General features: G+C 58.1%; 1 protein-coding gene across 1 annotated transcript in view; it reads right to left on the bottom strand.

The window, feature by feature from the left end:
• RAI1 (retinoic acid induced 1) overlaps positions 1-11,680 on the bottom strand; it is an 80,797-nt gene extending 69,117 nt beyond the window's left edge. Inside the window, exon 1 of the mRNA XM_047090087.1 lies at positions 11,599-11,680. The gene's annotated coding sequence lies outside the window, so the exon portion shown is untranslated. The remainder of the gene's footprint in view (positions 1-11,598) is intronic.
• Positions 11,681-27,321: the final 15,641 nt, after the last annotated feature.

Here is a 27,321-nt window from a genome sequence, read left to right as displayed (position 1 = left end):
TTGGCAAGACGGAGCAGCGGCCTCAGTGACTGATGCGTGCCAGCAAGGGGAGGGGGGTTGGTGGGGGTGGGGGTGGAGGGGTGTGGGGGGAGGGGATTCACGGCGCCAGGACTTGGGCTTAGAAGGGACTGCAAAAGACAGGAAAGTACATGTTCGGCATCTGCTTGCAAACCTGCTGAGAGGGGACACTCCCTTCCCCTTGGAGCAGCCACCCCCCCAGGCCGCCTCTGCTAAATGACACTCTACATGACACTCTACATGACTCTACATGGTCCCTCTTTGGGTGGAACCAAAACCTTGCACGGTCACCTCTGTCCACAGGGCACTGCTTTCCAGAGTCGCAAAGTCCATGCCCTGCTGAGATTCTACATGGGAGAGTCTCTTCTCTCTGTCCCTTGACGGGTGGGGAAGGAAGGGGGCCTGGAGGTGGCTGAGCGGAGGGTGGCCCGGTACCGGCACACGCGTATGCACACTCACGTGCGTGCATGCACACTGGTACGTATGCAGACACGCGATGTGCCTCAGTGTCTAAAGATCTCACGTGCAGGCACACAGGCAGGGATGCCATACACCTTCATGCCCGGGACCCACACACAGGAAGGAGGGGGCGGCCCCTGGTCTGCACCAGGTCCCGGACCCCTCTGCGGGTGGAAGCTCTGAGCCTCCAGGTGTGGGAGGGGAAAGGGGCCCTGGATCCATGATCTCTGTTCCTGGCAGCATTGGGAGCTCTGGTCTGCTCCCAGAGGATGATAATTACCACTTATTAAGCCTCCCGATTTAGAATCAGCCTCAATTAACTGGAACCTCCCAAGCCCCCTTTTTGGATCCTTTGGGACCAAGGGCAAATGCTGAAAAGACCTTGAAGGTGCCCTTCGATTTGCCCTCAGCATGGGCCCCTTTGTCTACCTCCCCGCCAACTGGCCAGCTCTTGCCTACAAATGGGGCTTTCGGGTCTGTCCCATAGCCACCACCCCACTCTTAGGCTCTTTGTGTTCTGGATACTCTGTTCCTCTCTACCTTGACCTCCTCCTGTAGGAACTGAGACCTTCACTCAAAACTGTGAGGGAATAAGAAAAGCCAAATAGTCAAGCATGATCTGGATGAACACATGGTCCCAGGGTCCAAGCTGGGAGGCAGCTCAGGGCCTGGCCTCGGCATGGTGAGGTGAGAGGGCTGCCCCCACCGCCCGTATCCCAGTTCCCAGGAGCAGCGGGCTTTCTGGAGAGGCTTCTGCATTGGTATTCTCTGTCCCTCACAGCCCAAATTACACCAGCTCTCCTGGGACCCTTTTATCGCACGTTGTCGCTTCAGCAAAAGGTTACGTACGAGAACATCGAAATCCCTCCCGCATATTAACTAAAAGAGCATTTTTTAAAATGCACAGGAAAAAGCAGCTCACCTAAGAGCCAATTTTTACAGTATCTTAGATCAGAACGAGCACTGGGCCAGCAGTCAAGAACAGGGCCCTTGTCAGAATCCCGCCCTCGCTGGGACCCAGGGCATGTCACTTCACCTCTCTGCCCTCCACTTCTCTCTGTCCAGTAAACATGAGAATAAAAGCCCCCACAATGGTGCTCTATCAGGGGTGCTGTGAGGGCCATATGAGTGACCGCAATGAATGAACCATGCTATGGAACCAGATACCAGGGTGTCTGTATCCAGGCCCCCCCAAGCGCGGCGGTAACAGGCAAGGAGAGTTCGATGTTTCTCCTCGAGTACTACTCTGAGCCCTTTTGCACCTCCTCGTTTTTCTCCAGGAGGTCCCCCCCCCACGTGGGGCACCCTTTCCTTTTTTTTTTTTTTTTTTCCTGCCTGGAGAATTTCTGGAAAACACTTCAAGACACAGTTTGAAATCAGTTCCTTGGTTCTGACATTTTACAGGTGAGGTTCAAAGATGTAATCTACCCAAGACAAGTGAGAGCCAGGGGCCAGGCTGGGAACAGAGGGCCAGGCAGGATGGAGGTGGGGTGGGGGTGGGGGGTGAGGACTGCACAGGGCCGGGCAGAAGGTGGCAGCCCATCTCAGCTCTGCCTTTAGCACCCCGTGGGCATAGGTGGGTTTCTAGTTTCAGAGAAGCAAAAAGTAGGATTTTCATGTGAAATCTCATGTTATATTTTCAACTGGTGTGCTGGACGGGGCACCTGGGTGGCTCAGTCGCTAAGCGTCCAGCTTCAGCTCAGGTCGTGATCTCGTGGTTCATGGGTTCGGGCCCCGCGTCGGGCTCTGTGCTGACAGCTTGGAGCCTGGAGCCTGCTTCAGATTCTGTGTCTCTCTCTCTGTGCCCCTATCCCGCTCATGCTCTGTCTCTCTCTCTCTCTCTTTCAAAAAATAAATAAACATTGAAAAAAATTTTTTAAACTATGCGCTGCTCAAACAGCACCCATCTGAGGGCATCACACAGCCAACAGTTTCTGGTCTGGGTTCTCAGGCCCTGGTCTCTCTACCTCTCCCTGGAAGAGGGCAGAAGGGGAGTTAGGGCTGGGCAGCAGGACTGTGGAAAGTAGGTCTTAATTTTCTAGGAGAGGGCTCTCCCCAGAGCAGCAGGGACCTCTTTGAGCCTCTGTGTGCTTTTGTGACACACGGGGATGATAACAGAGCCGGCCTCCCTCCAGCATGCAAAAGCTGAAGCCCCTTAACATCACAAAGGGCTCCGAGGGCGCAAAATTCTCAAAGGTTACTTACCTCCGCTGTCAGGATTTGCCCTACTGGCCAATCCAGCTGTTTGGGCTACAAGGAACCTTAAGATAATCCGAGCCTTTTACAGATGAGGAGATGACCAGGGGGAAGTGGCTCTCGCCTCGCATCACAGAGCAGGTGAGTAACTGAATGACAGTGTCAGCCCTGGATGACAGACTCCTTTCAGTCACCACAGTGGGACGCATGATCCCCTTGCTCCTCCCCTAGACAGGAGACTCCAAACACGGGGAGTGTCAGGAGGGGTGCCCCGCTGGGCCTCCCCTGGGGTTGGGCAGTGCCCTCCGCACCACAAATACCCAGCAAGGAGGGCCATGCTCAGACACAGCCCTGGGTTCGTCCCCGGCTTCTTACTAGGCCAGAGGGGCCTTGAACCAGAGTTGCCTGACTTCTCCAAGCCTCAGTTTCTTCATCTGTGGAATGGGGATGGTGGGACCTTTCCCTCCTTCACCCCGTGAAATGGGAGTGAAGACGGAAAATAACCAAGAGCTCAGGACCCAGCACTGGGGAGGCCTCGCTGAGAGAACATTCTGAATAATAGGATTTCAGGTATTACTTTATCACCCCCGACCCTGTGTGGCCCGCATCCCCCATGCTGCTCCTCCTCCTGTCCTCCCTGGGGCCCTGGGTACCACTCCTCTCTCTCTGTGCTGCGCCTTCTTTTTAGGGAATTACAATCTGCTGGGCTTTAATTACTGGTCCCCGAGGACATCCACCTCTTTCCCCAGCGAGAGGCAATCATCCCTCCCAAGACTCAGATGCCGCAGGGCTGGGCGGAGCTGCTCCAAACTGAGGCAGGAATTCGGCAGTGGGTCGGCGAAGGCTCCGTCCAAGGAGGGAGGATGCTCTCGTCCAGTTCAGGCCCCAGCACTTAGAACTGGAGGCCTCAGTGCCGAGGGAGGACAGAGGCTCTGAAAGGAGAACCGGCCGGCCAGCCAAAGGACTCACAGCCCCACCGGGTCCTTTTCTGATCATCCCTGGCTTTTTTCCTCCTTGGCTCATTCGAGCACTGACTCCAGCTGTGTTCCCTGCCTGGAACAGCCTTCTTTTCCCACTGCCTTCAGGGTAAAACCCTTCACCACGGTCAAGTCCCCAGACTCCTTTTCAGCCTCCACTCCTGCCTCTCTGCCTCCTTGCCTCCCCCACCCCTGTCTTTCTAGAGCTCTCCTGGCCCTTTTGTGCCTCTGGGCTTCCCGGCAGGCTGTATAGTGACAGTCCCTCCTGTGGTCAAATGCTCCCCCTTTCAGACCCAGGGCCCATGTTTCCTCCACTGGGAGGTCCACCCTGACTCTCATGGCCTGAATGTGCTTCTCTGGGCTGTCAGCAAACATCCGCCGAATGAAGGATTGTAGGAAATGAAACTCGACCTATAAACCAGGCTCCCACCAGATGCCTGCTGTCCCTCCCCAACCCAACCCCCCCCCCCCCCGCTGAGCCCCGTCAATGGCAGCAGCTGTGGGAACTCAGTCGTGCATGTACAAGACTGGGTCAGGCCACGGTGAGCCACACGGACAGGGTCAGGCCGACCTGTTCCAGTCGGGTCCCAGCACCCCTGTGTGTGATCTCCACGCTCCCACACCCTCACTTCTAAGACTACTAACAAGGGCCAGGGCGAGTGTGGGATGTGCACGAGGCTGGCCCTGTGCACGCTTTTCAGGGCCCTGCAGACTGAGGTTCAAGGCCAGGCACAGAGGGCGGATATAGTGCCTCCTGGATAATAGCTATTAAGCCAAGAGGCTCCAGACTGGCAGCCTGGTTGGGGGAGGGGGGGGGTGTCTGAATTTGGCCACAGGTGGGTTGCTGGATCAGGTGACAACAGACTCAAACCAGGAGATGTCATGTAAACATCGAAATCCTGCTTCCTAAGAAGGTAGGTGACAGGCACCCTGGGCTGCATCCCCACAGGCCACGCCCCACGAAGGCCAGACAGCCCTCACATCCTCATTAGCTTTGCCCACTGGCCCTGTGGGACTTCGAGGTTGCTGGCCCCCACATTATGCAAACATGAGTTCAGCTTCTGATCACTCCTGCAAGGTAATAGGTTTGCATTTTAAGCAGAACTTTCAATGTTTTGACCCTTTGGCAGTGACGAAAGGAGGCATCTCAGGCCCTGAGAAAGGCAAGAAGCAGATATTTTTTGGGAAAGCAGGCACCCTATGGGTCAAAGTGCTCCTGGGAGGTGGCACCTTGCAAGGGATGACCTGGGGTAGGCATAGTGTCTCCGCCTGCTTCAGCTCAAAATGCTTTTTGTGCGATGAGTGACATCTGCGTGCCTCTCTTCCAAGTCTGACCTTGGGAACAGGTGGATGCTGACTTTTTTGGGTCCCATCTGCCCCTCTAACTCCCCATGACATCATTTCTGATCTCAGAACCCTCCCCTTGGTCAAGGTCCCCCTTAGAATGTGGAACTTGGCTCAGGAGGAACATCCCCTTCCTTTTCACAGACACGATCTTTGATAATGCACCTGCAGGGGGTGTCCAGTGAGATTCTTGGCTCCCTGAAGGTTTCTACTGAAATGACAGTCACCTCAACCCCAGACGGTCTCCTAGAAAGCATGGAATACAACATGTCTCCCACCCTACAAGCCAGCAAACCCAAGGCCCCTGTCGCGCTAACACACAGATGCCCTGAATGGACAGATGAATGCTTAATGAGGCCCTCTGTGCGTCCCGATGCTGCTAGACGTTTGAACAAACCTGACCTGGTTTTCTTTACTTTTCTGACAGTCCGGTCCGGAAAAAGCCATGATCCCCACTGCCCAAAGGGGAAACCAAGGCTCAGTGAAACGTCCTTGCTTGAGGCCAATGTTCTCATGTGCTTTTGGGTGTGGCTGACCTAAAGAAGGGTCTCCTCCTCTCGGAGAAGCTGGGCCTAGGTGCATAAGTGCGTGGAACGAGAAGGGATAGGGCAGTGGGCCATGCCTGTGGACAGTTGGGTCCCCACAAATGCTGAGCTAAAGGGGTTTACCGAAGCACCTGGCACTTACGAACCAGGGCAACACATAGCTCTGGGGTGTAAGCTGAGGGTCACCTGGTTTATTATTATTATGACTACTTTCTACGACAGTAGTCTTTCCAAGGCTGACTGGGGACGAGATAACCAGGTAAGGCAGAGCGTGACCAGGCCCAGGTTTTTTCCAGAAAGGTCTTGGTGGCAGACACCCAGGACTATGGGTACACAGTATCCAGCAGGCACTGAGGAGCACCTGTGGCTGGTCTGGCGTCACAGTGTCAGCCACCTCACGGGGGACAGTGGGAGGGAGGGAGAAGAGGCTCTGCCCAGGATGGCACAAGTGACAAGAGTCAGACCAGAGCTGCCCAGGGCCAGGGAGCCATCTGGCTCCCCACGTGAATGGACACCACAGCCATTGTGCAGCTGTGCAGCTTGGATGAGAAAGGAACAATCTCAGGATGCCACGAAGGATAAGAAGGCCTGTCACTGACACCTCAGCGTCCCAGGGTCCTACAGAGGGAGGATCCCTAATCATGAGAGTCAGGGGCAGCTGGGAGCTCGGAAGTGGGGTCTGGAGCTTAGGGTCAGAGAACTGGGTCCAGCCTGGGGTCCCTAACTTCTGACTCCTTGACTCAACTCAAGCATGTCACTTCTCTGTAAAACCTGAACCATGAATAGTGACTTTCAGGATCTGTGTTAACGACAAGGCCAGTGTCTAGCCCACGAGTGGGGAATCCATGAAGTCTGGGATCCTGCCAACCAGCTCCCAGGACCTCGGAGAGCACCACCTTGGGAGGTGGGGGCGGGGGGGGGGGGAGGGGAGGAGCGGGGCGGGGTGGTGGTCTTTAAAATTCAAAGGAGAAGCTCAAATCTGTCTTGGGCATATAACTCCAACACCCGGCCACTCAGTGCCCCCCTCCCCAGGCGGGCTCCCCTCCCTTGGGCTGCGCCCTGCAGCCAGACCTGCCCCATTCTGCATCCTCTGGCCTCAGTCTCGGCGTTTCCCGGCCGGGGGATGTGAGCAGGAATGGCTCAATCAGGATATAATCGTTTTTAATTAACGTGCGGATCATTTCACAGGCTGATCTCCTTGGAGACCAGAGGGAAGACGGTCTTTTAAGATTTTCTTTTGCCTCCCCCCGTTCCCAGTTGAAGGCCGCCCCCCCCCCCTTCACCCACCCAGCCGCAACCTTGAAAGCAGCACAAAAGCCTGCTGCCTGGATCCCTCTTGGGGCCATTAGGAGGAAAGTGTGTGCTCACACACAGACAAACATGCACGTGCCCAAGCTCAGGGGCACGCTCTCCCCCCGCCGGAAATGCACAAATGGGATCAGAGACTCAGAGACATATGCACACACCCACGGACACGGCACACACAGGGCTACACACAGATTCGCACACACACACAGACGTGCGTGCATGCACACGTGCCCAAGCTGGAAGACACACAGACCCCTTAAAAAACATACAAATAGGGTCCAAGGCAGACAGACATGGCACACACGCACACACACACACACACACACACACACGCACGCAGAGGCTGGCAGGCAAACCCACCCCCATACAAATAGGATCAGACACACAGACATGCACACACAGGCATGCGTGGATGTGTACACATGCACGGGGACATGTCCAAGCACAGAGATGCACCACAGAAATGCCCAAATAACCGACGCTCACGGGAGGGTTGTTCTGAACCTCGGTGGCCAGCTGGTGTGCTGGCAGTGGGGAAACAGAAGGTTCCTATCCTTCGATGGGAAGTCAGAGCCACAATCACCTTGTCCCCTAGGAGTGCCCATTGCCCCAGCCCCCTCCCTGGTGCCCCGCCACCTGCCCTGCAGGGAAACCCAGGAACAGAAGCCTCCCAGGTCTGGCCTCCCCCGGCTAACAGCTGTTTCACTCAGCCCTCACAGAGCCCACCCCAGAACATCCAGCCTTTCCTGGCGGTCCGGCGCTGGCTAGCCCGGACACCTGCCCTGGGAGTGATGTCCCCCAGTCTGTCCTCTGGGTGCCCTCTTCTTCTCTTCTTCATTTTCATTCTCCTCCTTCTTGAGCTCCCCTCCCTCTTTTCTAATCCCTCCCTCACTGATCTCCCCTTCAGTTCCTTTCTCTCCCCCCCTTTCCCCCTCCTCCCCCTTCCTCCCCAGGGGCTCTCCTGAGGTCAATCTAAAATCCAAACAAGTTGAAGATGTGGCTGGTCCTTCCCCACTCCCCCACAGTGGATATCTGTGCCAACACCTGCCCCCCCCCCCAGCTCCTGAACAGACCCAGAGCTTGGTCTTTGGACAAATAAGCCGAGGCACAGGGGTAAGGGCACGACCACTGGGATCCTCTGACAGGAGCCCCACTCCTCTCACTGCACCTGCTTTGGATCCTCGACTTCTCCTTCTGGGAAATGGGATGGCAGAGAGCAAGGAGGAGTTTTGAGGAGGGGCAACACGGGAGCCCCCGGCTGGCCAACCACAGGCTAGCAACTTTGGTGACCCCAGATCCTGTGGGCAGGGCCAGTGTATGTGACACAGAAAGTATGTGACAGGCTTAGGAGCCTATCTGTTGCTCCAGCTGGCCATTGATGCCAGGGGCAAGCTGGGGGCTTCTCCTCTCTTGGATTCTCAGTGCCCCCACCCCTGCAATCTTTGAAATGGGACAAGGTCAGCCTAAAAGATCCCTGGGAACTCTTCCCACACGTAGAAACCAAAATGACAGATCACTAGTTGGTTCCTGGCTGCTGCAAGGCCCAGCGACTGCTGTGTGACCTTGGGACTCACTTCCCCTCTCTGGGCCCCCGGTTTCCTCCTCTGTCAAAGGAGGGGGCTCAGACAGGTGATTCACTGCCCAGGCTCTTTTCAGTTCTGACAGAAGGTTCTAGGTTGTGAGGAAGGAAGGGGAATAGTGCCCCACTTCTGGGAAAACGAGAAGCCCATTTCTTCCACTGCAGAAATGTCGGAATCTTCAGCAACAGCAACGTCATTTTGAGGAAATCATCTTAAACATCACAAAAAAGTGCTCTGTGCAAAATATATTCACTACCTCGTGCATCAGGAGCATCCGGAATGTTGAACAAAAGGGGGAGAGTAAGTAAATGATGGTACATCCACCAGATTGGAAAAGCCTGAAGATATTAACCATGGTGTTTATGAACAGTTGGTTACAAAACAGGAAAAGGCTCCTGTTAGGGCCAACCAAGAAAGCAGGATATACATCTGAATACAGAGAATGGCTACAAAGTCTTTTAAAAAAAACAAACCAACCACCAAGTCTGTAAAGAACATCAAAATATTAACATTGTCGTAGCCCACTGTCAGTAACCTTGTTTTTTTCTCTACATTTCAGATGGTTCTCTGAACCATATTGTAAAATGTGTATATATTGAAAAGGTTTTTTTTTTTTAATGACTACATGTCTGCTATTGAGAAACTTTCCCCTTTCATTCATGTATTCATTCATTCATCATTGATTCATTCACTCCTGTGTTTGTCCAGCCAAAGCGGAGTGCCCATGGTGTGCCAGGCCCAGGGCTCTAAGATCTGCAGGGAATACTTCTCACCTGCAGGAAACAAATGCGTGGGCGGGGGGGGGGGGGTGTACGGAGACAGCTACACCAAGGCACTCCCCCATAATGGGGCCCTGGGGGGTAGGGAGCAGAAATCAATCTTGCAGGTTTCAGCCCTGCCTCCCCCAGCCTCAGCCAGGCCTGCCCTCAGCTCCTAGGGTCTCATAGCCCAGCCCACGGGTCAGAAACTCACCCTTAACCGCCAACCATCCAGCTGTGGGTGGTTTAAGGGTCAAGGTGGGGAGCAGGGCAAAGACCAACCCCTTAGCCCACATGGTGATTCTACTTCAAGTTCCCATAACCCTGGCGCATGGTGGCTACCTGGCTGCTGGACCCTCCCTGGGCTCTGATTTCTGCTTCCCTTGAACAAGGCACCACCCAGCCAGGCCCTGTCCCGCTGCCTGAGGCTGCTGAGAAGGGAAGCAGAGTATGGAATCTGCTAGCTCCTGTCAGCCAGTGTCACGCTGTTAGCACGTCAAAGGGTCCCACAGTGTGTCCCTGCTGTGTGGGGGCTGACAGATTTCTGGGAAGGGTTAACTCTCGATATTCCTGAACCAAGCCACAGAACAGCCTGAAAACAGTCCGCCACCCCCCCCCGCACCCCCACCCAAGGTGCCTTCCCTCCCCCGCCCCGCCCCCCTGCCCAGGAGTCCTCTCTTTAACTAGGCAGAAGGGTTTCTTTCCCCGGCCTGGGTTGCCAGCCTGGGGTCCCCGGGCCTCCCTACTCCGGGAAGGAGGAGCCCAGGAAGCTCGCCTGGGAATCAATTGAGGCAGATTTCCATGGACTCTTCTCGGCCCCTAGTCCTGTTCCAACTAGCCTTTCACCCGATCCACACCTTCCCCCCCAGAGCAAAAGGATCTGGGCGCTTGGAGTGACGAGAACCTTCTGACCCCAAGACCCCTACTTTGCGTTGAGCACACCCTCAAAGGCCTGCGGTCCCCAGAAATTCTCCGGTCTAGAACTCCCCTCCCATGGCCCCAGTGGGAAAAGGAGAAGTTCCCACCACTCCCCTCCCCCTTTCTTCCCCTCCCTCCTCCCCCCCCCCCCCAGGGAGGGAGCGAGGCGTCCGGATCTCCGGGTCACCGGAGCGGCGTCTGCTGTGGATCGCAGGAGACAAACACTCCGTCACACTCTCTCTCTCTCTCTCTCTCTCTCTCTCTCTCTCTCTCTCTCACACACACACACACACACACACACACACACAATCACCCTCGGGATCACCTCTGAAGCCCGCATTGTACGCGGAGGGGAGGAGGCCGAGTTGCAGGGAGGAGGTTGGGGGGGGGGGCGTCCGACGTGCCTGAAGTCACCAGCCAATCAACAAATCCAAGAGGGGCTAGACTCCACGACCCCCGGCCGGGCCCAGAACCCCACCTTACCCCCGCCCCCTCCCCCAGCACAGCACCATCCGACGTCAACGGTCTCTAACCCAAACAAGCCCCTCCCCCAAGAAATCCTCCCTCCCCCTCCCCCTGCTCCGGGTCACCAGCCCCCAGAGAGACCCAGCTACGACCCCCACCCCCGACGGCAAGGCGCGAGATTTCATTGTCAGCCTGGCCACTCAGGCGCGCGTGAGGCGGGGGTGCAGGGCAGGGGGGCCTGTGTGGCAGGCTCCGGCGCGGGGAGTGGGGAGGGGTCTCCAGGGGAAGTGTTTGAAGCTGCTCCTCCAGCTCTGTCCAGATCCGGAAGCTGCCGGGGGAGGGAGGAAGGCGGGGGTGGGGAGAGCGCGACCTTAAGCGCTCGCAGGCGGCAAGGAGGGGCCGCGGCGGCCGGAGGAAGCGCCCGCAGGCGTCGGGGGCGCCGAGTCCCCGGGGAGGCAGCGCTCTCGGGAAGTTTCCCACCGGTTGCCTGGAGCAGGACAGGGTGCGCAGGCGGCCCTCCCCGGCCTGACCGGCTCCAGCGCGCAAACTGCGAACTTGAGCAAAACTCCTTCGTCTCTGGCGTCCCTCACCTTCCCATCCGCGGCCACCAGCCCCGCCATCTCAGCCCCCTGTCGTCCACCAGTGCCACAGTCGCCAAGACCTCTCACCAATGTATTGTGGAAGAAAGGGGAGGGGGAAGTCCCCAACACAACCGAACTGCGGCCACACACACACAAAAAAAAAAAAGAAAAAAAAGAAAAGAAAAAGAAACAAACAAAAAAGGAAAGAAAGAAATTCCTTCTCCTGAGACCGATTCCCTCAACCAGCGTGGAAAACCCCCAAACAGGCAAATCTGCAACTCCAGCCAAGATCGCGGCGCGGCGGGAGGGGTGCCCGCGGCCGGCGGCCACCAGCGCCGGCAGCCCCGGGTTTGGGGCAGGTCTGAGCGCGGCGGCGTCCCGGGGGCTCCGGGAGCCCTCGCGCCCCGGAACGGCCCCCCGAAGACACAAAGCTCTGCCGCCAACAATACCTGCGGGTTCCTCCTGGATCTCCCCGGCGCCGGCGCTGCGCGTCTCGCCGTCTCCCCTTCCCCGCGCCGTCTCTCTCCTCCTCCTCCTCTCGCGCGCGCTCTCCCCCTCGCCTCTTCCAGAACGCGGCGGCCAGATGAGATCCTTGGGAGAAAAAAATGTGAGCGCTCGCACGATTCCTTTCTCTCCGCCCGCCGCTCGCGGCGGCACCGGGCTCGCTCCTTTCTCTCTCGCGCTCCCGCGCGCGCCGCGCCTCTCGCGCCCCGCGTTTCCTTCTCAGCAGCCCCTGCGAGCGCCCTCAGTAGCCATTATTCACGGGCCACCGGAGGACAGGAGGTAATTAGAGACCGCCCCGTGGCCGCATCCACTCTGCAAGCGCGATGCGGGCTCGGGGTGCGCGCGGGGAGGGGCGCGCGACGAGGGGGCTTGGCTGCGCGCAGCCCGCGCCCCAGACGCGGGGGAGGGGGAGGAGGGGGAGGGGGCAGGGAGGGAGGAGGCGAGGGGAGGAGTGGTGAGCTCGGGTAGGGAGCGGGAGGAGGGGGCGCCGGGGAGACGCTCCCGCGGCTCTCACCGCGGGGGCTCGGGGTCACCGGCTAGGAGGCTCCAAGGCGCTTAGGGACCGGGGGTGGGGGGTGAGTGTCTGTGTGTGTGTGTGTGTGTGTGTGTGTGTGCGCGCGCGCACGCGCGCGTGTGTCAGAGATGGAAGAAGGGGAGGGAGGGAAACGCTTTAATATTTTTCCAGTGACTTACGAGCCCGTGGGTGAGCTCTTGGCTGCGCGGTTAGGTCCGTGTGTGTGTCGGTGTGGCCGTGTATTTCTGGTCTGCCCGACGTGTGAATGTCACGGGGTTTGGGGGGTCTGGCTACGAGCTTGCGAGTGTCTTGCTGGGCCTCGGAGGAACTGAGTGATGCGGTGCCTGCGTGGAGTTGTGTTTGTGTGCGATCGTTTATGGAGGGTTCTGTGACTGCGTGGGTGGGACTGCGCCCATGTGGGGCTGCATGTATCCGCGGGGCTGTGTGTACAGGACTGTGTCTGCGTGGGCCCGAGTGTGCCTCAGGGCTGTTGTGTGTCTGCGCGGGTTTGTTTGCGAGTGGGATTGCGGTTGTTGGGGCTGTGGGTCTGCGCGTGGAGGGGGCAGTACGCCTGTGCGGGGCTGTGCGTCGACGTGAGGCTGTGGTGTGCGTCTGCAGGCGGTCTTGTGTGTGGCTGCGTAGGGCTGTGTTCTGCGTGCGGGTCTGAGGCCTGGCGGGCGCGGGGGTCAGGAGGGGGGCTCCGCGTGGTGTCGACGATGGCACCGCCGCAGAAGAGCCGTTTAAGGCGCGAACAGGCTGCGCTGGGGTCGGGGCGCAGCGCGACGAGTAGTGGCGGAGGAGGGGCGGGTAGAGAAGGCGGAGACGAGGGGGCCTTCATCTTGCGCCCCCCCCCCCACCTCCGCACCAGAAACGCAGCTTGGAGATCCTGGTACTTGCCGGCTCCGCGGTCCTAGAGGCACTGGGTTTGGGGGACCCTGCTGGGCGGGGGAGACGCCTATGGGCTGGTGGGGGCAGTGGGAACTGAGACTCTGGAGATCCGGAGCAGCTCACAAGTGCGCGGCGAGGGCTTCCTGAAGAGGCGGGCGGCAGCCTGGAGACGGCCGAGGACTGGGCCAAGACAAAGGAGAGCGGGGCCGGGGCCTCGAGGCGGGACCGCACCTCCAGGTTCCCCCCCGCGGCGGAGGGGCAGCCCAGCCCGCGCGCTTCAGGCTGTCGCGCGGAGCCCCGGGGCGGTCGTGCGGTGGCGCAGCCCCTCTAAGCCCCAGTCCGGGAGCCGCCTCGGGGAGCAGCTCCAGGGCCCCGGGGGCACGGAATTACACGCCCCGGGAGGGGCCGCCGTAGCGTGGGGGGGGGGCGGGTTCTGAGCTTAGCAGGCGGACGCCAGCGCCCCGGGGCTGTGATTGAGCGCTCGCCTGGCCCGCCCCTCGCCAGGCTGCTCACCGCCCACGCAGCCATTCATTCATTCATCTATCCGTCTCTCCTTCTACCCACCCTTCCATCCAGACACGTGTCCGACCTATCGTCCGTTCACCCAATTATCGCGCCAGGGATCACACCGACGTGTCAGACCCGGCTCTCTCCACTCTCTCTCCTGCTTGCCAGTCTTGCTTGTCTTGCTTTCCTTGGCCCCCCACCGATGCTCCCCGCTCGGGGCCCCTCTCTGTTCTGCCAAGCGGGGAGGAGTGCACCCACGACCTCTATCACACTTAGGTTTTGCTGTTCAGTGATTGCCCGACTTCCTCTATTAACCCCCACCCTGCCCCTACTAACCTCTCCACGCATCCTACACTCTACTCCCGCAGCAATTATGAGCCAACTGGGTGTGGGGAGCCTTTTCCCCACCCTGCAGGCCCTCCCTGAGGTCTGGTGGCTCCTTAGAGAGGGCAGTGGCAGGCAACTGCCACTGCTTGAGCTCTCCTTAAGGCCCAGCCTCCTGTAGGCTGGGGGGAGGGGAGGGAGGAATGGGGACTAGAAGGGGTTTCATGGATTGCTGTGTGTCCAGGTCTTTGGCTAAGGGCTGTGCAGGCTTAGGGCCTGATGGCACAGAGGCCGCCAGTACCCCAGTGGCTTGAATAGTCACTCCCAAACCTACCATTGGTACAGCGTCAAGTGGGAAACCAAAAGCACAGATTCCTGGGCCCTAGCCCAGACCTAACCAATCTAAGTGCCCAGGGCCTTTGTACATGCTCTTTCCCCTGCCTAGGAATCAACAGCTTATAGCCAGGCTCGACAGTGGTCACTGGCCTGGAACGTCTTACAGGCTCCCCAGACTGCTGGGTGCATCTGCCCAGGGGCAAAGAGCCAGCCTCACTCCCAGAAATGGACCCTAATGTGCCCTCTGGGCTGACCCCTAGCTCACGTGGTAAGGATGCAGCAAAAACAAAGAAGGCAACCGGGGGCACCCACTCCCAGCCGGCAAGCCCTGGGCAGCTCTGGTCTTCCCATCTGTAGAACCCAGGCTACTTAGCCCCTATCTTCAATGATGTGGCCTTGGGAACCAGGGTTCTCAGTCCTGAGGCTGCGGAAAGGCAATATTAGACAAAAAAAAAAAAACACCCCAAATCCCTGCTGGGGATCACCAACCCAGCCGCAGACTGGCCTGCAACCCCTATCATAGTGCTGCCTGACCCCTCAGCCTCAGACTGTCCCTGTCACATTTGACTCAGCCACCTCCTCCGTACAGCCACCCACAAGGTCAAAATTGGCAGGTAGGGTGTGAGGGTGGTAGTGTGTGCCCTCTTTATCAGGAGGGGAGGGACAGGCTCCCCTCCCCTCTCTGGTTTCAGAGTGAAGTAAAAGTCGTCACAGTCTCTGATGAAATCCCACACAGTCAGGCCCCCACTACCTCTCTGGCCTCATGCCCCTCCCCCTTACCCACTACTTTGTCTTCTAGATGGTCCTTGAATTCACCAGACACACTCTTACCTCAGGGCCTTTGCACTCGCTTATCCCTCTGGCTGCAATGCTCTTCCCCACCTTCTAATCTACCATATACTTTGTTTATTTAAGTGTTTTGCAGTTATTTTTGTCTGTGCGCTCACTGTGTACCCTCTGTACCTAGAATGGAGGCTGACACACATTCAGTAGGTATTGAATGAAGAAATGAGTGAACGAGTGAAATGAATGAATGAGGTTGACCCAAGCCTTCTTCTTGGGAGCCTATCCCAGCCCAGGGCTTTCTCTTCTTTGAACCAATAGCCCCCTTGGAGAAGAATGGGGGAAGGGGATGGAGAACATCAGGGCAAGATGCATCACATGACTCATCCGAGGTCACTCAGTGAGTACTCTTCACCCGTTCTGGAATCTGGGCACACGTCCTAAGGGTTTGGAGGAATAACACGGTGGGGGGATGGCTTGTCCCAAAGGAGAGCAGAGCCCTTCATCATCTGTCCCAGGGGTCTCTCTGTCATTCTGGGGGCAGTGTAGAAGAGGGGTCCAGATTCACATCTGCCTGGGAGGGGGGGGTTGGAAACCCCCAACCTGACCAGAGCCCTTCTATAAGTGTTGTCACAGAGGGTCACCAAGACAACCCCTCAAGTGGGGACCTACTCATCTCTGAGAGGAGACACCCAGGCTGAGAGCCATCTCAGGATGCATCAAGAACACACAGGAAGACATCTGATCCCTACTGGACTATTAGTTTCTAGAGAAACCTTGCTCACCTCTGCCTGGCACAGAGCAGGTGCTCAGTATGCATTTAGCAAATGAACGAATGAAGGAGAGACAGTGTCAAGGTTCAAACTTAGGTCTACATGGCCCCCGGAACCCTCACCTGTTCCATCAGACCCCACTGGTTGGGGGGGGGGATCGTGGGATCGTGACCATGGGATCACGGTGGTAGTACCCAGCGCATAGCAGGTACTTCACAAATGCTGAGGGAATGACTGGCCGGGGAGGCTGTCTATCTGGCAGGTTCCCTGCTCCGGCCAGGGGTCTGACTCCACTGCTCACCACATGAGTCCTTCCCCAGGCTCAGTAGGGAGGGGGACCCCCTCATGCTTGGCTGGCAGGAGAGTTTTATGGGCCACGGTGGGAGTGGTGGGAGTGCTCACGGGTGTCAAAGGGCCAGATGCTTCCTGGGGAGGTGCGGCTGTGCTCAGGAGAGCCTGGGCCTGGACAGGTCAGCCCTTTGTTTGCCCAGTGCAATCTGGATAGAGCTGCTTTCCTGCAAAGTGTGTGTCCAAATACCATTCCAGTGTTAAATAATAAACAGGAGCCAGGGAGGAGACGCCAGGCAGGGGCCTGGGGAGAACAGGCACTGGGGTGAGTGCAGCTGCCAGATGTTAGGCTCACTGACGGGCCACCAGGGACAGGGGTTAGCCAAGGGCCACCCAGGTGGGCACAACAGGCAGAGAAGAGGGGCCTAGACTCCACCTACCAGGCTAGGCGGGTGCCACTGAGACACCGAAGTCTCATTCAAGCTCAGCCCTGATCTGGTAACCCCCAGGCCCTCCTGGCTTTGAGATGCCACGGCTCTCCGAGGAGAGGACACGCAAGTCTGCAGGCCCCGGGTCAGAGGTGGGCCAGGCAGATTGCAACATCTATCTTATACATATTTATAGAGAGTCAGGTTTCAAATCTCTACCTTTCCCTCACATCAGTCACCATTTCAAAGACGGGGTCTCTGAAGTCCAAACAATTGACTTGTCCAAGGTCACAGAACTTGAGTGTAGCATTAGTACTCATCCATTTGCCTGGCCAATATTTACTGAGCACCTACTATGTTCTAGGCACTGTTCTATGTGTTGAGCATTCAGAGCAAGGAACAAGACAAAGCTTCTGTTCTTTGTGGTCATGAGTCAGACAAGAAACAGAATGAATGGGTAAATTATATAGTATGTTACACTTAGGCGGAAAAATAAATAAAGCCAGGGAAGGGGACTGGGAGCATCTGGGGAAGGGCTGTGTTTTCACGTTGGGTGGTCAGGGAACTTGCACTTAAAAACATTTGAGAACAGACTTGAAAGACTAAGATAGTAGGGCATGCAGCTATGTCGGGGGAAAAGCTGTGCAGGCAGAGGGAACAGCTAGTGCAAAGGTCCTGAGGCAGCAGCAGGGTGAGAATTTTCATGGAACAGCACAGGCTGGTGTGGCTGGAGCTGAGTGAGCCATGGGGCAAGTGGGAACAGATGGGGACAGAGAGGGGACAGAAGCCACACCACAGGACCCTATATACCTTTGTAAGAACTTTGGCTTTTATAGGGAGTGAGGAGAGGTGTGTCTGCAATGTTCTGAGCAGAAGTGGGACACGATCTCTTTGAGGGCCTTCCTGCTAGTATCCCCAGCAGCCGCAAAGACAACAGGCATGCGGGCAGGGCAGGAGCAGGGAGGCCAGAGGTCCAGGTGGACGAGGACAGGGCCTGGCCAGGGTGCGGATCGTGGAGAGCCAAGACAGCGCAGAATTCTGCCTTTATTTTGGAGGTGGGGCTAACAGGACTAGCTGGTGCATCTGGCCTGAGGAACCAGACGGACAGACGGAGCAGCCAGGCCTGCTGGCAGAGTGGTCTGGGGCAGGTGCCCCAGGCTAGGGGGAGGGCACTTCCTTAGGAAAGGCACAAACCTGCCCCATCTGACAGGTTAATGAACTTCATGCCAATGTGTCAGAGTAGATAGCTGAGGAGGCCCCGTTTTTATCAGATGTACTAGGAGTAGCGCCCTGCCGAGTCATTTTCCCACTCCAAGCCTCAGTTTCCCCTTTTCGGGAACACGTCAGTCCAGGGCCGCAGCCCAAGGGCCCGCTTGGCCTTCCCTCCCTTGTGGCCACTGCTGTTCTCGCAGGCCAACCGAGTGAGACCCACTCCGCAAATCTCTGTTCCAGGGTGCATTTCTGGAGTGCCCACCAAGTGCCATTGTTGGGGGCAACAGGGGAGACGACAATGCACAAAACAGGCAGACCCCCTGCCCTCGTGGTCACTAAGCAATTCCAGCCCTGTTACTTTCTGTCCCCCGCCAAAACCCTCTACCCACCTGGCACTTCCTAAGAGCTGGGCCACCATGTGAGACCGAGAGCAAAAACACTTGAGAAGATGTTTTTCTTTGAAAGCAAAGCACTTGGGCGGTTCAGCTTCTGGGGGTGGGGGGCCAGGATCATAAACATCCAAGTCCTCTTAAACTCTCAGAACATTCCAAACACTTGGTATGCCCCCTGCCCCAAATCTCAGGGAAAGCAGTGGAGGGCAGAGGAGGGTCTGGGGTCTCCTTATTCAGGTTCGCCCAAGTGGGGGCAGGAGAAAGCCCTGGGGGCAGGGGGCAAGTCCTTCACAATCTGCCTTGGGCTGGTCTGCCCATCGGGCTCTGCAGACACCAAACCATTTCCTGCCTTTGATCAGCATGACCTTTGATCTCTGCTGTCTGTGGCTTTCTCTACCATCTGTCTGTCTGTCCATCCTTCTTTACTAGGCTGTGGGAGGCCACCAGATGAGGTCACACAGCTTCAGGCTCACACGGGGCAGGCCCACCCGCTACGGGCTACCCTTCACTGGGTGTGGGCCCCAGAGGAGGAACGCTGTGCAGGGGGGCGCACACTCTCTCTCACCCCGTAGCCCCTACAGCCTCCATGTCCCGGGGCGATCCAGGCTGGCGCCTGACCCCCGGGGGCAGTCACCTCCCTTTCTCAGCATCCGAGTGCGCTAGAAGGTGCTGGGCTTGTATCCCTGAGCTCGGAGGAGGTGGCGAGGCCCTGGAGTCAGAGGGCGGAGGCCGCAGGCAGGGCTGTGTGGGGAGTCAGTGGGAAAAAGAGGCGGGCCGGACAGGGCAGCCGGTTAGACAGACAGAGGAGGGACAGGGGAAGGCAGACGGCTGAGGAGCAGGAAGTGTGCGGAGGGTGCCAGAGGAAATGAAGGGGAGAGGGGAGAGGGGATGACAGAGCAACAGGGATGAAGGGAGGGGAGGGCACCAGGTCCGCCAGGTAGCATCCCCTCAGCCTGGGGACGGCCTGCCCCTGCCACACGTTCTCCTGAGCAGTCCTGCGTCTGGAGGACAGCCCTTCGTTCCCGGCTGTGACCAATGCCACCAATTCCTCGCACATGTGGCCCGGCTGGGAGCCACGTGAACCTTCTTGCCTCTGAGCCCCCCCCTCTCAAGCAGCTGCAGCCCAGGGCTCAAACCTGCCTTCATGGTGAGGGAGCCGCCAAGGGGCTGGGAGTCCTATCCGGTCCTCGACGTCAACACAGATGGCCCCCTGACCCAGCCACCGACCGACCCTTAGCCACAGCCACATTGGACCCTTGACCCCAGTCAGTGTGAGCCTCCTGCCCCAACTCCAGCCACAGACTGACCCCTGCCCTCTGCCATGAATGGGCTTCTGACCTCAGCCATAGTCCCTAGCCGCAGACCAACATCTGGCTCTTGCTGGGGATCGACCTGGGGCCCCAGTCCCAGCCTGAGCCCGAACCCCGATGCTGGCAGAGGCCCTCTGCCATTCTGGGGACCATCCTGTGCACACATTCCCCCAGGCCACTGGGGACCATGTGGGAAGACGGAAGGGGCCCAGCGCAGAGCCGTGGTAAGAAGCACCATCAACCCCGTACATGGCCCACCCCGAGACCTCAGGGTCAGGCGGTGACCGAGTGGGGGGGGGGGGGTTGGCGAGGCCACTGACACTTTCCCCAAGCAGAATTCACTGGCGCGGAGCGGGAAGCCTGCCTGGGCCAGAGCGAGCAGGCCAGACAAACACACAGACATACTCAGGATCTGACAGACCGACACACACAGTCAGACCCGGCAGCCCAGCCCCTGAGACGCTCCCACACCAAAACTCACCTGCAAAGACACACGGAGCCCGAGATGCACAGGTACCAGCACATGGATGTAAAGCAAAGCCATGGAACCAGATACACGCACACACGGACTGTCCCTGCCCCTTTTCGCTGAGCCGCACGGCTCCTCTGGCCCGGGCCCAGCGGCTCCCCAGGTACCCAAGAATGGGAATGACAACAGCTCCCTCCTCTTCCTCTCCTTCCAAGAGCATGTGGAACCTACCCTGAGCCCCAGCAGCTTCCTCTGCCCCCCGGGGAAGAGAACCCAGCAAGAGCCCAAGGATTACTCCCTCCTCCGAATTCAGGGGGGTCATGGATGCCATTTTCTACACAGAGGGCCTGCCCCATGTCACACAGCAGACGGGGAGGGGAGCCAGGATGTGCACAAACACACAGGGTCTCCTAGGTGGAAAGACACAGGCACACACGTCCATGCGTATGCACACTCACAAAATCAGAGACACGCATGTGCTCGTATGCATGCGAGGACGTGTACTGCAGGGACCTACACAAATGTACCCGTGTAAAAGTGACACAGTGCACACGTAAGGACACACAGAGACTCCTCTGTGTAAGAGTGCGTAGGCACACCTGCCTCCACACGTCATTTGTTCCCTGACCCCGCAGTCTCCAGGGATGGGGACCCCAGAGATCATGGGTCACTCTAGGTGGCTCAACCACTCCTCAGGTGCCCCTCCAGCCCCTTCCTGACTCAACCGAGAGCTCTGTGGGCCTGCGCCCTCCCTCTGCCTGGTGGCACTGGGGATGCTGCCCCGGGGCTTCTCCCGGCCTCCAGTTCCTGACCCCAGCCAGGTGAGGACCCCCGAAGTCCTCCTGACCTCGTCCCGCCTGGACCTGGGCTGGCTACGGCATGCCCTCTGTCTTTGGCACAAGTAGGCCAACTCCCTCGCTCCTAGGGGACAACCCAGCCCTGTCACCTTCACCTGTCAGCTGTGGGAATGTGACAAGAGACCCAGGCCCTGCTCAGCGTCTCCCAGGGTGGGTGAGTCCCCAGGAACATTCAAATGGAAAGCCCTTTTCAGGGGGTGCCTGAATCTGCACAGATTGCCTCTGGAAGGATGGAGAAGAAACTGCTGATCAAAAAGGAGGGTAGGGGTGGGAGGGATGCTAATTGTGCGGTGTGAATTTTTTACCACATGAGTGTATGAGGAGGAGGAGGAGGGGCGCCCGTGGGGAGGGCAAGGAGGGAGGAGGGAGGGGTGGGAGGAGGAGGGGATTATTGTTCTAATGCTTTTCCTCCCAGTTTGGCTTCATCCCCAAATTCCCCGGCGGAACCCAGGTGACTGTGCCACGGGGCAGGGGTGGCGGGCGGGGAGGGGTGTTGACTCTGCCAAGCACCCGTGTGGAATCCTCCCAGAAATCCTCTGAGGGAGGCGTCCTTAGCCCATTTTGGAGATGTGGAACCGGAGATGTGCAGACGGGAGAGCACGAGGCCTGAGTGGCTTTGGGTGGAGCCTGAACCACTGTCCTGTCTCGGGAGCCGTTCTCATTCACCTGTTCCATCCGGGGCCCGACTCAGAGCAGTCCAGCCCGGGCACGAGTGTGGAGGAAAGGAGTTGAACCCCCGGCTTCGCACGCCTGCCTGGGTTCTGACCTCCAGGAGAGTTACCGGGTGATGCAATCGTGGCTCCCATCCTCCCCACACACCTTAAACCAGGAAAAGGGCTGCCTCTGCCCTCCCCGGTGCAAGTCCGGTCCTGCCACACCCTGGCTGTGTGTCTCTGGGCAGCTGTGCACGCTCTCTGGGCCACAGTCGCCACAGCTGGGAAGAGAGGTGATGCTTCTCTGCTCCTGCTTATTGCCTCATGGTGGGGGCGGGGGGGGGGCGGTTATGGGCCGGAAAGCAACCTTCTAAAAGCTGTAATCTTTCTCCCTAAATTTGGCACATGGTCTACCGTCCAAGACCAGGAGAACCCTCCCCAGCCCGGCCCCTGAGACGAGGCAGCTACAAGGGGCTTTCACCAGACAGACTGACAGGGCCAAGAGCCAGGTCCAGCCAGCCACAAGTATGACGTCCCCCCGGCCCTGTTTCCATACATTTTTGTGGTGGGGAGGACTGCGGTCAACTTTCTTAGACAGTCCACACCACTCCCGAAACGCGTGACGAGGGTCTCACACCCAGCTGCTTCGCGTGATGTGCCTCAGGTTTTTTCACCTTTAAAATGGGAGACTGGCAGGGCCTGGGTTCTGTCTTGAGGAGGCATGGAAATGAGCACGTGAAAGTCATTATGGGGTTTGCCTCATCGCGAACCCTTGAAAAATGCCGGCTCTGAAGGCTATTAGTCCCTCCCGGTCTACGGAGAGATGGGAGTTCTCGATCGCTGGGATAAGTATCAAGTCTCAATTTCACGGTGGTGGTCTGAACATTTAATTCGGAAATCCTACTTGGCTGGGCTGCCGGGACGAAGGCCCACCCGCACTTTGTCCCCCGTGCTGAGTGACCACTGACATGTGCTCTGGGCTGCTAGTCCCCAAATCCCTTCACAACCACCACCCGCCCCACAACCAAGCAAGGGGCCCGGAGGCCCGGTGCTGCAGACCCAGACGCTGGGGCTCAGAGAGGGAGCTTAGGAGAAGTAGAAGCAACAGGAAGACAGATTTCACCTCCATATAAGGAAGAGCTTGCTAACAGGCAGAGCTGCCCAGAAATGGAATGAGTGAACTGCCTTGGGAGGTGGTGAGCGACCCGTGGCTGAAGGCGTGCAAGGGAAAGAAGGAGGTCTCTGGGTGGAGACGGCACGCGGGCGGGCGGCTCAGACACTAGTTGGGGGAGGAGGCTGGGAGCTCTCGTCCTGTGACTTGACCAAGGCCATGTGAGCAGGAATGGAATCCCAGAAGGTCAGAGCTGGGGGCCCGGACAAGCGCTCTCCTGCTCCAAACCTGTCACGTGAAAGCCCAGCGGACAGAGGCCCAGCCCTCCCCATCAATCCCCTGCCCACCTCCCACATCGCAAAGCATTTATTTCTTAGAAGGAAATACCTACTTTCAATTTTGAAAGCTGGAAAGTATACAAAAGTAGAAAGGAAAAACAAAACAAAACAAAACCCTGAATCCCCCTCACCCTGTGACAATTCCTGTTAATATTTCCTTCCACTCTTCTCCGTGGGCATCTATTTTGGTTAGCAGTCCTAGTATGTGCTAAAAAAAAAACAAAACATATATATATATATATTTTAAGTGAGATACAATCCACATACTATACAATTCACTCTTTAAAAGTGGTTTTGGGGGCGTCTGGGTGGCTCAGTCGGTTAAGCGTCCGACTTCAGCTCAGGTCACGATCTCGCGGTCCGTGAGTTCGAGCCCCGCGTCAGGCTCTGTGCTGACAGCTCAGAGCCTGGAGCCTGTTTCTGATTCTGTGTCTCCCTCTCTCTCTGCCCCTCCCCCGTTCATGCTCTGTCTCTGTCTCAAAAATAAATAAACGTTAAAAAAAAAAAAAGTGGTTTTGGGGGCGCCTGGGTGGCTCAGTCGGTTAGGCGTCCGACTTCAGCTCAGGTCACGATCTCGCGGTCTGTGGGTTCGAGCCCCGCGTCAGGCTCTGTGCCGACAGCTGGGAGCCTGGAGCCTGGTTCGGATTCTGTGTCTCCCTCTCTTGCTGCCCCTCCCCCACTCATGCTCTGTCTCTCTCTCTCTCTCTCTCTCTCTCTGTCTCTCTCTCTCTCAAAAATAAATAAACATTAAAAAAAATTAAAAGTAGTTTTGGGTATATTCATGGCGTGGTACAGCTATAATATCACTGTCTGATTTCAGAACAATGTCATGGCCCCCCAAAGAAACCTATACCCATTAGTAGTTGCTCCCCATAACTCCTCCACACCATAGCCCCTGTCAACCACTAATTTACTCTCTGTCTTTACATGTAAGTGCCAAGTGCTTCTTCTCAGCCTCCCTGGGCCCACCCCTGCCCCCTTCGGCCCTTCTGGCAGCCAGAGGGAGCCTGCTGAAACCCAAGTCGGATGCATCCCTCCCTCACTCCATGCCTCCCACCTCACACAAGAGTTAAAACCAAACTTGTACCACAGCCTACAATCACCTACACAATCTGATCTCTACTACCTTGACCTCATCTCTTCCCATTCTCCCCCTCCTCCTCCTGCTCCAGCCACGGGCCTCCTCCTCGAGGCTCCTCAAATGCATCCGGCACGCCCTGGCCTCAGGGCCTTTGCACTGGCTGTTCCAGCTACCTACAACATCCTTCTCCTAGATGTCTGCTCAGCTTTTCCCACCGCCGTCTCTGCAGCCCCGCTTTTTCTTCATTAACTCTTATCACCTGCCTTATCTCTCTTTCTGTCCGCTGTCTTCCCCTCTGCTAAAATGGCAGCTCCATCGCTTGGCGTCTTGTTCGCGCCTAGCATGGAGTTGCAGCTCAGTGAATATCTGGGCTGTCTTCAGTGAAGTCAGCAACATAAAAGGGACAAATGCAAAAAACCAAGCGCCCCACAGAGCAGATGTTATGAACGAGGCCCTCTGCCTGTGGACATGTGCGGTTTAAACCACACTATGCCTTTTGTTAATTGAGCCAGGAGCGTTCACATAAAAATCCAAATTCCGGTTTCTCTTGAAAACACAGATCTGGTCATCCCGGGCTGCACACCCGCGTGACGACTGTCAGCAGGCACTGAGAGGCAGGGCCCGGGGGCGGTGGGGGGGGGGGGGGGAGGCTAGGGTCCTGGCTCCGGGGTCTGAGGCCAGGCTAGGGGGCTGCCTCTGCTGGGGGGGGGGGGCCATCCCCCGGTGGGAGGCCACGAGGTCCTGCCAGGTGAATGCCTTGTGGTTCCTCAGAGACGCCCAGATGTGGCACCCTGGAAGAAGGCCTCCCCTACAGCTGCTCCCCAGCATCGGGGGCCCTGGCTGACCCCAGCCTCATCTCTCATCCACCTTTACGATTCCAGCCATGTGAGCTAGTGGCACCTGCCTGGGCTCACCAAGCTCGGTCACCCTTTGCAGCTACTGCGCCCTATGCCTGCTCTCAACTTCATCCTCGGGGCCTCACGTGACCCTGATGGCCCGTTGAGACCCCCCCCTCCACACATACACACGCCACCTCCTTCTGACTGTGAGGTGGAGAACAGAGGGTGGCACCCTCTCATCCCGGCCTCCCCAGCCCTGGCAGTGCCTGGCGCACAGTAGGCCCTCAGGAAGCTTGGCTAAAGGACTAGGAGAATAGCACACACCCTTAAGGGCTGGAGGAACGAAGAGATAACACGTGCACCTGGGAGGGTCCGGCTTGGGTCACGGTCATTGCCAGCATGCACTTGTTCAGTCACCTACTGTGGGCCAGTGCGCAAAGACGGAAAACCTGGGCAGGGCCAGCAGGGGGGAGACGGGTCCAGAGAGAAGGCGGCACGGCTGGAGCCCGGGTGTGCTGCTGCAGTTGTGCGTGTGCGTGTGCGTGTGCGTGTGCGTGTGTGTGTGCGTGCCTGCTCATGCTGATGAAGGAGGGCTCCACGGCGGGCAGTGTCCGATATTCTCCTAGGGCCTCAGTCTCCCCTGATGCAGGGCTCCCCTGATCATCACCCTCTCTGGCCCCATGGTTCAGTCCCGCCTCCCCACCCTGAAGAGGTTTTCAGGGTACTGCAGCCCTGCCTTCCCATCCATCAGGATTTTGCTGCATTCCTGTGAGTCATTCTCCAAACAAACCCCTGCGTGCAAAGGAGAGAAGGGAGCAGGGGAGGGGGAGAGGGGAGGCTGGATGAAAACCCAGCCCCGCCTCCTCCCTCTCTCCTGCTCCCTGTCGTCATCTCCGTCATCTCATCATCGTTGATGCCCCCTCCCATGCACATATGCGTCCCATCCCCTGGACCAGGAAAGCTCTGGAATAAGAGTCTGGTCAGCTTGTACCGCGGACTTGCTGTGTGACCTTGGGCAAGACCCTGCCCTCTCTGGGCCCCTGGAGAAAATGACCCTGAAGGTCTCCCCCTCCAGGATGCATAGGCTTCCAAGGCAAACTGTATCAAATGAAGCAGCGTGTGTGTGTGTGTGTGTGTGTGTGTGTGTGTGTGTACGCCATGGGTGTCCTCAAAGCAGCCTGCCCGCTGCCTTGTCTCAGTTTCCCCACCTCTGAAATGAGAGGGCAAGTCCCTGGTAGGCACAGGGGACAGGGGGCACATCTGACAGGTGCAGCTGGGCAGGGGGCCTCAGCGTGGGCAGAGCAGCTGGTGCCAACCGATCACGGAGCCCAGGCCAGCCTCAGGCCCCAACGCTGGGCCAGGGGGTCCTCCCACAGGAAGTCCCAATCTCCTGCACTGAGGCCTCCCTGTGCAGGCATTTCCCCGGGCTGGGGGGGGGGGGGGGTTAGGGGGACTGGGCGTCTGAGTCACAGAGCCAGGGGCCAGGCCATCAGGTGTGTCTCTATGGGCAGACCCCAGCTCTGGGGGGAGGGGGGGCGGTGGGGATGAGACAGTGCTGGGAAAAGGAGGAAAAATCCCCACACCAGCAATGAAGAGCAAAATGGCTGTGGCTGTATGCCCGTGTGTGCGTGCACACGTGTACGTGGGTGGGCGTGTGCATGCGTGGACAAGTGGGGGCGGGGGGGTGGACAGGTCCCACAGGAGACTGTGGTCATGTGGCTCAGATGCTGGAAGCCGGTGGTCCAAATCGATAAGGACTGTGTGCAAACTTCCGTGTGCTTGTACACGTCTGGACGCATGGCACGTGAGGGAAGGATGGGGGGGCCGGTGCAGAGGGTCTCCCTCACATGCCCTCTCTTGGGGCTGAAGCGTCCTCTGGGCTCTGTTTCTTTGTGAAAATCCAGCTTCTCAGTCACCCTCATTGCAGCCGTCACCTTTGACAGGTGGGTGTGTGCACCAGCCTGGGGGCCCTCACCCACACGTCTCCCTGTGCCTGCGCGTCCTCAGAGCCCCAAAGCGAGCGTGGAAGTGGTCGCCTGGCCGAGGGCCGGCAAGCAGTGGGAAGCACGCCTGCATATGTGTGACAGATTTCGGGGGGTGTGAGCGTCCACGAACGCGAGCACACGTGGCAGGGGTGTGTGGGTGTGTCTGAGCGTGGGTGAGTATGGGTAGTGCCACAGCGGGCTGGCATCTAGGGCTGTGCGTGCGAGAGGATGTCTGCCGGGAGCGCCAGCTCCCGGACTGCCCCAGTCAGTCCCCAGCTCGGCCTCCACCCAGGCTGAGACGCCTCCTCGGGGCCCTCGGGCTCTGTGGCTCCATGACAAAGGGGTTTCCAAAGGCCCCCCCCCCCCCGAGCAGCACCCACGCGTGCGCAGGGGCCTCGTATCTGTGTGCCCCCTTAGGATTCAGAGCCAAGCTCCAGGCCCTCTGCCCAGACAGATGCCCTGACACACACCACTTTGAAGCTGGTGTTGGGGTTCAGGGAGCCTGGACGGCGGTTCCGCCCTGACCAAGGCCCCGAGGAGACAGGGGAGGGAGAGGCCTCCCTCCCCCCCACCCCCCCCA

The sequence above is a fragment of the Lynx rufus genome, unplaced genomic scaffold (assembly GCF_022079265.1).
Source record: "Lynx rufus isolate CCGP_SWC_20201006 ecotype Redwood Valley unplaced genomic scaffold, mLynRuf1.p SCAF_28, whole genome shotgun sequence".
NCBI classification, from domain to species: domain Eukaryota; kingdom Metazoa; phylum Chordata; class Mammalia; order Carnivora; family Felidae; genus Lynx; species Lynx rufus.
Note: the sequence above shows the minus strand (reverse complement) of the source record. Positions and strands in the feature narration are given on the sequence as shown.